The 7381-nt window shown below is 39.0% G+C and overlaps 1 long non-coding RNA gene across 1 annotated transcript; it reads left to right on the forward strand.

The window, feature by feature from the left end:
• Positions 1-4216: 4216 nt before the first annotated feature.
• Positions 4217-5525, forward strand: LOC110677674. The gene is made up of 2 exons (XR_002501120.1): positions 4217-4824; positions 4886-5525. It is a non-coding gene; the product is annotated as an uncharacterized LOC110677674 (long non-coding RNA).
• Positions 5526-7381: the final 1856 nt, after the last annotated feature.

A 7381-nucleotide genomic window follows, 5' to 3' on the forward strand; every position in this document is an offset into this window, starting at 1 on the left:
TGCTTCAGCCCTAAACCATTCGGGTTACAGTAATTGTGGTACAAGTTATTACCGACTATCTTCCGATCCTCATCGGATAGATCATGCATTCCGATGTGAGCGTTCATGTCCCCGACCATGATTATATTTGAACGAAGGTTGGTCGGAATTTCTAGTATTTTGGCAAATTCCCTGCTCTCGATTTGTGTTTCGGCCCTGATGTATGTCGAGATTATTATCACCCTCCTCTCAAAAATGTCACAGAGATATGAGCAGGAGTTGCTACTTATTTTCTTGAATTTGCCTGATTTGTAGATATCTTTAGCAACGACTATTGCCGTGCCTCCTCCAATCCTTGTCCTTGTTTCCTCGCTACAGTTCACATTAAACCAGTAGTAGTTCGTCGTTTCAATTGCACACTGAGCCATTCTAGTCTCTTGAAGTGCGATAATCTTCAATCCGGAGTTGTAGAAATGTGAGTCCATTGCGCTTCGTTTGTTCTCCTCAGAACATCCACGCACATTCCACGTGAGGAGCTTAAATGAGTTTACATCTTCTGATGTAGTTGTACTGGTTTGTTCTGGTGTCACGGATATGTTGCTTATTTGTGATGCGTTCGCTCTCATGTTTCCTTGAATGTTGGTTATTCGGTGAATTGGTGTGCTTAAATGTTCTTGATGACGCCCATCAGCATCACCAGAAAACAATCTTTGAACGACGCTATCATAATGTAAACGTTGAGCATTCCTCGAGCTGTTTCGTGGAAGTCGATATGCCAGCCGAATGATGCCTCCTGCTGCTGCCGTTCTGTTGAAGTAAATTATTGGTCCTTTCTCATAATATACATCGATCCGGCGGTTGAGAATACTCGCTGCCGCGGCAATCGATTCTTGCCCGCCCCACTCGTTTGTTTCTCTAAGACGTCTTAGTAGTGTGTTGACCCTTTCCTCTATGCATCCGTTCCCCAGATGGCGGAGCGTACTGACTGTATCTCGCAGTGATTCCCAGTTTTCGTTGAAGTTATCCTCGATGTGGTCGACAATATTGTTACGCAGTACTGCAATTCTGCTATAGTGGTCCTGTGAACCTACTATCGTTCCGTAAACTTGATGTGTGATCGCTGAGAACAGACAATGTCCATCACTCGGCATTTTCTTCACTAGTACCGCCCCGTTATCATAATACATATGCTCCATTTCATGTACTTTACACTCGCACTCACTGAAAATGATTGTTGTCTGTGAATGATACCAATTGATTTTCATTAATTACGGTACTGATTTGGAGTGAATTGTGTATTCATATTTCATATTCATAAACACTCATATTGTATTTATTGGAATATTGTATTTATATATATATTGTATTTATTGTAAATTTCAGATTTTATGTTTTTTTTTGTTATACCGACTAACTACCTGCTAGTTACACATTTTGTCTTTTATTGCCATACCATGGGTTCGTCAGACTTCTTACTGTTGATTTTGTATCGTTTTTTCGGCTTTCATCTTCTTCAATTCTAGGATGTTTGCGAATCTGTAAAAGTATTCAATTGAAACTACCTTTTGACCCCGGGAGAATATTGCGCCGTCCCAGACGGGGACGTGCCTAAGTCCCAAGCTGCTGGTACTAGCCAACGGCAGCTTCCAGGGTGGGCACCGAAGGCCTCTTTTGCCTCCCGGGTCCCAGGGCGTTATTGGGTGGGGGAGTTTTCGGCGGGGAAGTCCTGAAACAAAATTTTGTCAGCAATTACCTTATATTTTCTCTTCTGGGGGTCGTCGTACAGCGGAGTGATGCGACACGTCAAATACAGGCCCAGCTTACCGGTGGTGGGCGGGCGGATGATAACAAGTGGGCCTAGAGTGTGGCTGGAGAGTGGCCGATGATGTTGCCGGACGCTGGCCGAGTGAATACTCTGCGAAGAACTTTCGAGGTCGTTCTGGTTGCCGTGGAGCAATACCAAATTGGTTGGAGTGCCCAATAACGTTGCAGGGGTGATCGTGGAGCGGAGCCCAACGGACAACCGTCCACGTGTCTGGATGCTGCTTGCCGGGAAGCCGGAAAGTGGCCAAGTAATTCCAACGAAAACCGGCGAAATATCCGTTGAGGCTGTCGGGGAACGGCTTGAAAGCGATTGATGACGAATTTGGCGCGGGATTGCAACTGACGGAGCCACTGGAAGCGTGGAACGGCCCAGCGGCGGTAGTTGGAAGGTGAGACAGCCGACCTTCGGTCCGTAACAAACGTGGTGTCGTTTCAACGGAAAATGAACGGTTCACTCTTTTCCTGGCCTTGTCGAGGAGATTTTACGGGCCTGGAGGAAGCTTTCGGCACTAACGCACAGGATGTGTGCGATTCTACTTGCACCACCGTAATACGCGCTACTTTGGAGGTTGTCTTCTATAACTTCTGTCGGCTGGAACGAGCTTCTGTAGACTGATCCCGAACCTTCTCACACATCGCACTCTTAGCCCCAATCGTCCGATCTTCTCTCCCAAAATTGCTCACTCTCCGTGTTTCCGCCCACATCGCCACCCACTTCAGACTATTGCTCAACTTCACCACCCAAGATGTCTATCGGGTGGCATTAGGTCAACTCGCCGACGCCCCCTCATTTAAATTGAACGTTAGTCTAGCTATATAATATTTGGCCCTACATCCCCACTCTTTTTATCAAGTTACCATTCGGTAACACAATTAAAATCAAACAAAAGAAAAGAGAACTATATCCGGTAGTTGCTTGCTCCTGTAATAATAAAATAAAATTATAGTAAAAAACAACAACATCGCTTCTTTAACTTGGATCATATAGTATCGGTTCCTGGTGATGAAATTCAGTAGTGATCACGTTTCACTACTGACTTACATCACCCTGGGGCACCACGAGTGTGCATCTTTCTCATTAGAGTAAAGATACATTTAAGCCCTGAGACCTGACAGCAATCAAGCTGATCACAAGGTTGTGCCTTTGCCCAGGGAATATGATGAATTTTAAAGTTGAAATTAATTGTATTTAAAGCCTGGAGACAACTCAAACTATCCGAACAAACAATATAAATATTTGGCGCACAATCTTTAATCAAATTGCACGCAAAGTAAAGAGCAATTAATTCTGCTGAAAAAACAGAACAAGGAGATTGCAATTTAAAAAAATGACCAGAAAATAAATTATAGACACCAAAACCTGCAATACCATCAATCAATGAACCATCAGTATAAAAAAATTGTGCGGGAGTAATTCCATTGAATTTGCGCTCGAATAAAATGTTAGCAAAATGAGAATGGTGAAATTTTGGAATTTGTTTCATTTCATGGAATAGAGACAAGTCAATTAATGGTTTGTATGAATGAATGGATATTTTTGAATTATAAAAGGTATACGAAGGAATCGGTTCAATATTTTCTGTAGAGCAATGAATGAATGAATCCAACATTTTGCTCGTAGGATTAATATCAAACAAAGATTTCAAAAAATCAATAAGAGGATGATTGTTTGAAAAACAATTCATCACAAATTTGCAATTCAATTCTTGAAAACGAATTTTCAATGGTACTATACCAGCAAGAACATCTACTGATTGAGTATGTGTTGAATTCATAAGTTTCAAGCAAATTCTCAAGCAGCGAAATTGAATTTTTTCAAGTTTGACAAAATATGTACGTGCAGCGCTCCCGAATGTAAAACAACCATATTCCATTACTGAACGAATAGTAGTTTTGTAAAGTGTAATTAAATCAGAAGGATTTGCGCCCCACCAAGTCCCTGTAATTGTACGAAGAAAGTTAATTCTTTTTGAACAAACTTTTTGAATATATTTTATATGAGCATTCCAGTTCAGTTTAAAATCAAACCATATTCCAAGATATTTATATTCATCAACTTGTTTAATTTCAATACCATTCAAATATAATTGTATTGAAGAAGTTGAATATTTTCTCGAAAATATTATATATTTTGTTTTTTGAACAGAAAAAGAAAAACCATTTTCATGAGCCCACGTATCAATATTGTTCAGAGCACATTGCATAAAATGTCTTATAATTTCTCTATTTTTGCCACTGATAGAAATGACATTATCATCAGCAAATTGTAATAAATAACATCCATTAGGAATAATTGAAGCAATATCACTTGTGAATAAATTATACAAAAAAGGACTTAAACAAGATCCCTGTGGTAGACCGAAATAACTATAACGAATTATTTTCGATTTACCATTATGATAAACACCCTTATTCTTGTTTACGACCGTATCTGCCTTTCGAACGAATGTATCTATTCGAATGTGTTCGAAAACTGTATTCTTGTTTTCGTTCGTATGCGTATCGAATACGATTCGTATGCGAAAAAGTATTGCCGCACGAGCACCTTCTTTCGAAACAATTCTAAGCTGTCAAAAAGGTGAAAAACGAAAACAAAACAGGGAAAATCCTAATTTTTATTTATCAGCAACCACGGATTCATCGTTTGTGATTCCTGAGTTGGTTTTATTTGTGGTGTAACTTGGACGGCTAGGACCGCTTACGGTCCATCTCGCGAGTGGTTCCTGATTTGTTTATTGGAAATCCGGATTTTCCCGCTTTTCGTTATTTGAGTGGTAAAAGTGTCGTTTTCAATCGTATCTGGTAGTAGGGTAAGGAGACGGAACGGTCAGTGACAAAAGTCCTTCCAAATCATCCCGCGGGGATCCAGTCGGTGGTATTTTGACCTTGAAGAAATTCCCCATGAGGAATGGGCACATTGATACTGGACATTGTAGCAGACGAGGATGTGAGGGAACATATGAGACGGCAGCGATCCTGTCTCCGTAAACGGTTGGATATTTTAGAGATGCCTGATTAAACGTAAGTTCAGTAGAATAACGATTGTTCTGATTCTAATGCCGAACCCGTAAAATCTTTTCAGGTTCATCAGTTTTGAGTAAAAAAACTGAAATATCGCTTCCTTGAAGATGAATTCAGTTGAACGCAATTTTGCTGCTTCTCAACGCTGAAAGTACACACCAAATTTTTATTGCTGGAAGCCAGCAAAATTTTGCTGATTTTTGTTGTGCTGTAAATCCAGCAATTGAATCAGCAATTCAAAACATTGCTGAACTTACAGCAATGTTTTTTGACAGCTCGATTGCTGGCTTTCAGCAATTATTTTTATCTCGCGCAGCTTGGCTATTGCTGATCAACCAGCAAATGCCTAAGCTCAGTTTTTCTGTTCCGTCAAAACTTTTCGAATAAAATCTTGAAATAAAACTACAATTAACCTATTGTACGCTCCACGTGGGTCTTTATATTCACTTTATATTAACAATATGTTTAAAGACAATGTGTTTTTGTTTCATAAAATGTTTGGACCTAGAAGTGAGCCGAGACGCAGAAGTTCTACTAGATTCAGTTATCTGAAATGAAATGTACCATAATCATGTCAAGGTTTTTAACTAAATGCATTAAAAAGCTTACCTGATGTTGAAATCTTCCGAATTTGGGAATTCTATCAATATTTTGGGAGGAAAAAATTCTACTTTGTTATTATATGGATGCTGCAGGAAAGGCGATTCGAAAATAGTATAAGTGTTTGACACTTGATTTGCTGATTGCTTCAGCAATTATATCACTTGCTGAACAATACAGCAAATATCAACGACGTTACTGAATTTACAGTAAAATATTATTTGCTGAAGACGTTTCAGCATTTCATTTTGCTGGAAGGAGAAATGAAAATTTGGTGTGTAGTTATCAACATGGCGCGGAAAGAACTTCGTAGCCGTAGCTCATCCGACTTTTCCAACGATCCTTTCTGAAATGGATGATGTCCTAGACAAAAATGTTCAACGGTGGATAACGCTCTAGATGCCAGAAGAAGTAATTCACGGGACCTTATCCAGGAACTCACCTAGAAAAAAAGTACCTAAAAGTACCCTCTGGTAGAGGAGAAGATGGTAGGTCCCCTTAATTTTGTTTCTATGTGAAATTATTGAAATAAATAATTACCAAATATGAAGTAGAGTCTAATGCACGACACTAAAGACAGCCTTTCAGTTGGGGTTAAAAAATACATATTTCTAGTTGGAATTAAGGTGAAGATGCACCGAACCAAAACCTCGAAGAGCACAAATCAGAGAACTAGAAAGCCGTTTGTGCTGAAATTTTAACTACTTGTCACTCTATTGCAGTGACCAATCGATCAAATTTTCAGCGCGAACGGTCGTCAGGTTCTCTAGATTTTTGCTCTTAAAAATTCGCAGTTTACCTTCGATGCATCTTCACCTTAACCCTCTCTTTCCAATGGAACCACAGGTGATCCTTTGATTTTCGACGAACTAGCGTTCGTTATATCGAATTGGTACAATTAACTCGATAATCAATATTTACCGAACTGCGACAGAAAATTGTCGATAAAAGTCGTCAGAAAAGCAAAACTTGTATAAAAAATGCCAAGATTTTTTTTGTTCTAGATTTTTGCAAAATGATGAGGAAATCAATGACGGAATGTTTGGCAAAATAAGTAGTAAAGCGGTGCCAGTATTCCTTGATAAATTTATGAAGCAATTCGTTAAACCCATGATAAACTGAAGTATTTTCAAGAATTAGCAGGGTTCCTACAACTTTGTTGGGCTTATTCTGCGAGTAGGATAACTACAGTATGATGGACATAATTTTTATCTGTTACTTTCACCTTACCAGAGAGGAATTGGAAGCATACCTTCAAATTTTATCATGCGGACGTCGAGTTCAATATCTGTGTGATGAAAGCTTCTAAAACACCAACGATGGCGTGAGGTTCTTCACAGGCCTTGTCTCCAGCATTCGCCCATATCAAATGATTGAATTGATTCATACCTGGGTCATTGGAGACTTAAACATATTTTCGAAAACCTATGAGCTAGTATTGATATAAGTTGTCTCTTACCGAAGGAACAAATTTCATCTTCAAAAATCTGTTATAGGCCTCCGTACTTATTTCTTATTCAATTTTAACAAAAAATAAAGGCATATCAAACCTATAAGACGCAAATGCCCTCAAAACTATGACCCTGGCAAAATATTGTGATCATGAAAAACACGTTCTCTAAGAACTCCTCCATTCTCTGATACCAAACAAACTAAAATTTTCAACAATAAAGTGTGATTTTTGAAGGTGGAAAGTTAATCATCAGAGTGTACGACAAACAGATGCTGTTTCTAGCTTTGGACGAACAAAACCTTTGAACTTCTTTGCTTTATTACATTATTTAGGACAGCGAGAAAAATATGACATAAATTGTCCTGGATAGCGAAGTTATGTTAGAATATACTACAATAATCATAAATTACATTCACTAGCAGAAACCATGAAAATAACGCTTGTGGATGTTATATCCACGATCAAACAATTTTCGCTTTTTTTATGGGCCATACTGTAGTGAAA

Source organism: Aedes aegypti, chromosome 3 (assembly GCF_002204515.2).
Source record: "Aedes aegypti strain LVP_AGWG chromosome 3, AaegL5.0 Primary Assembly, whole genome shotgun sequence".
Taxonomy (NCBI): domain Eukaryota; kingdom Metazoa; phylum Arthropoda; class Insecta; order Diptera; family Culicidae; genus Aedes; species Aedes aegypti.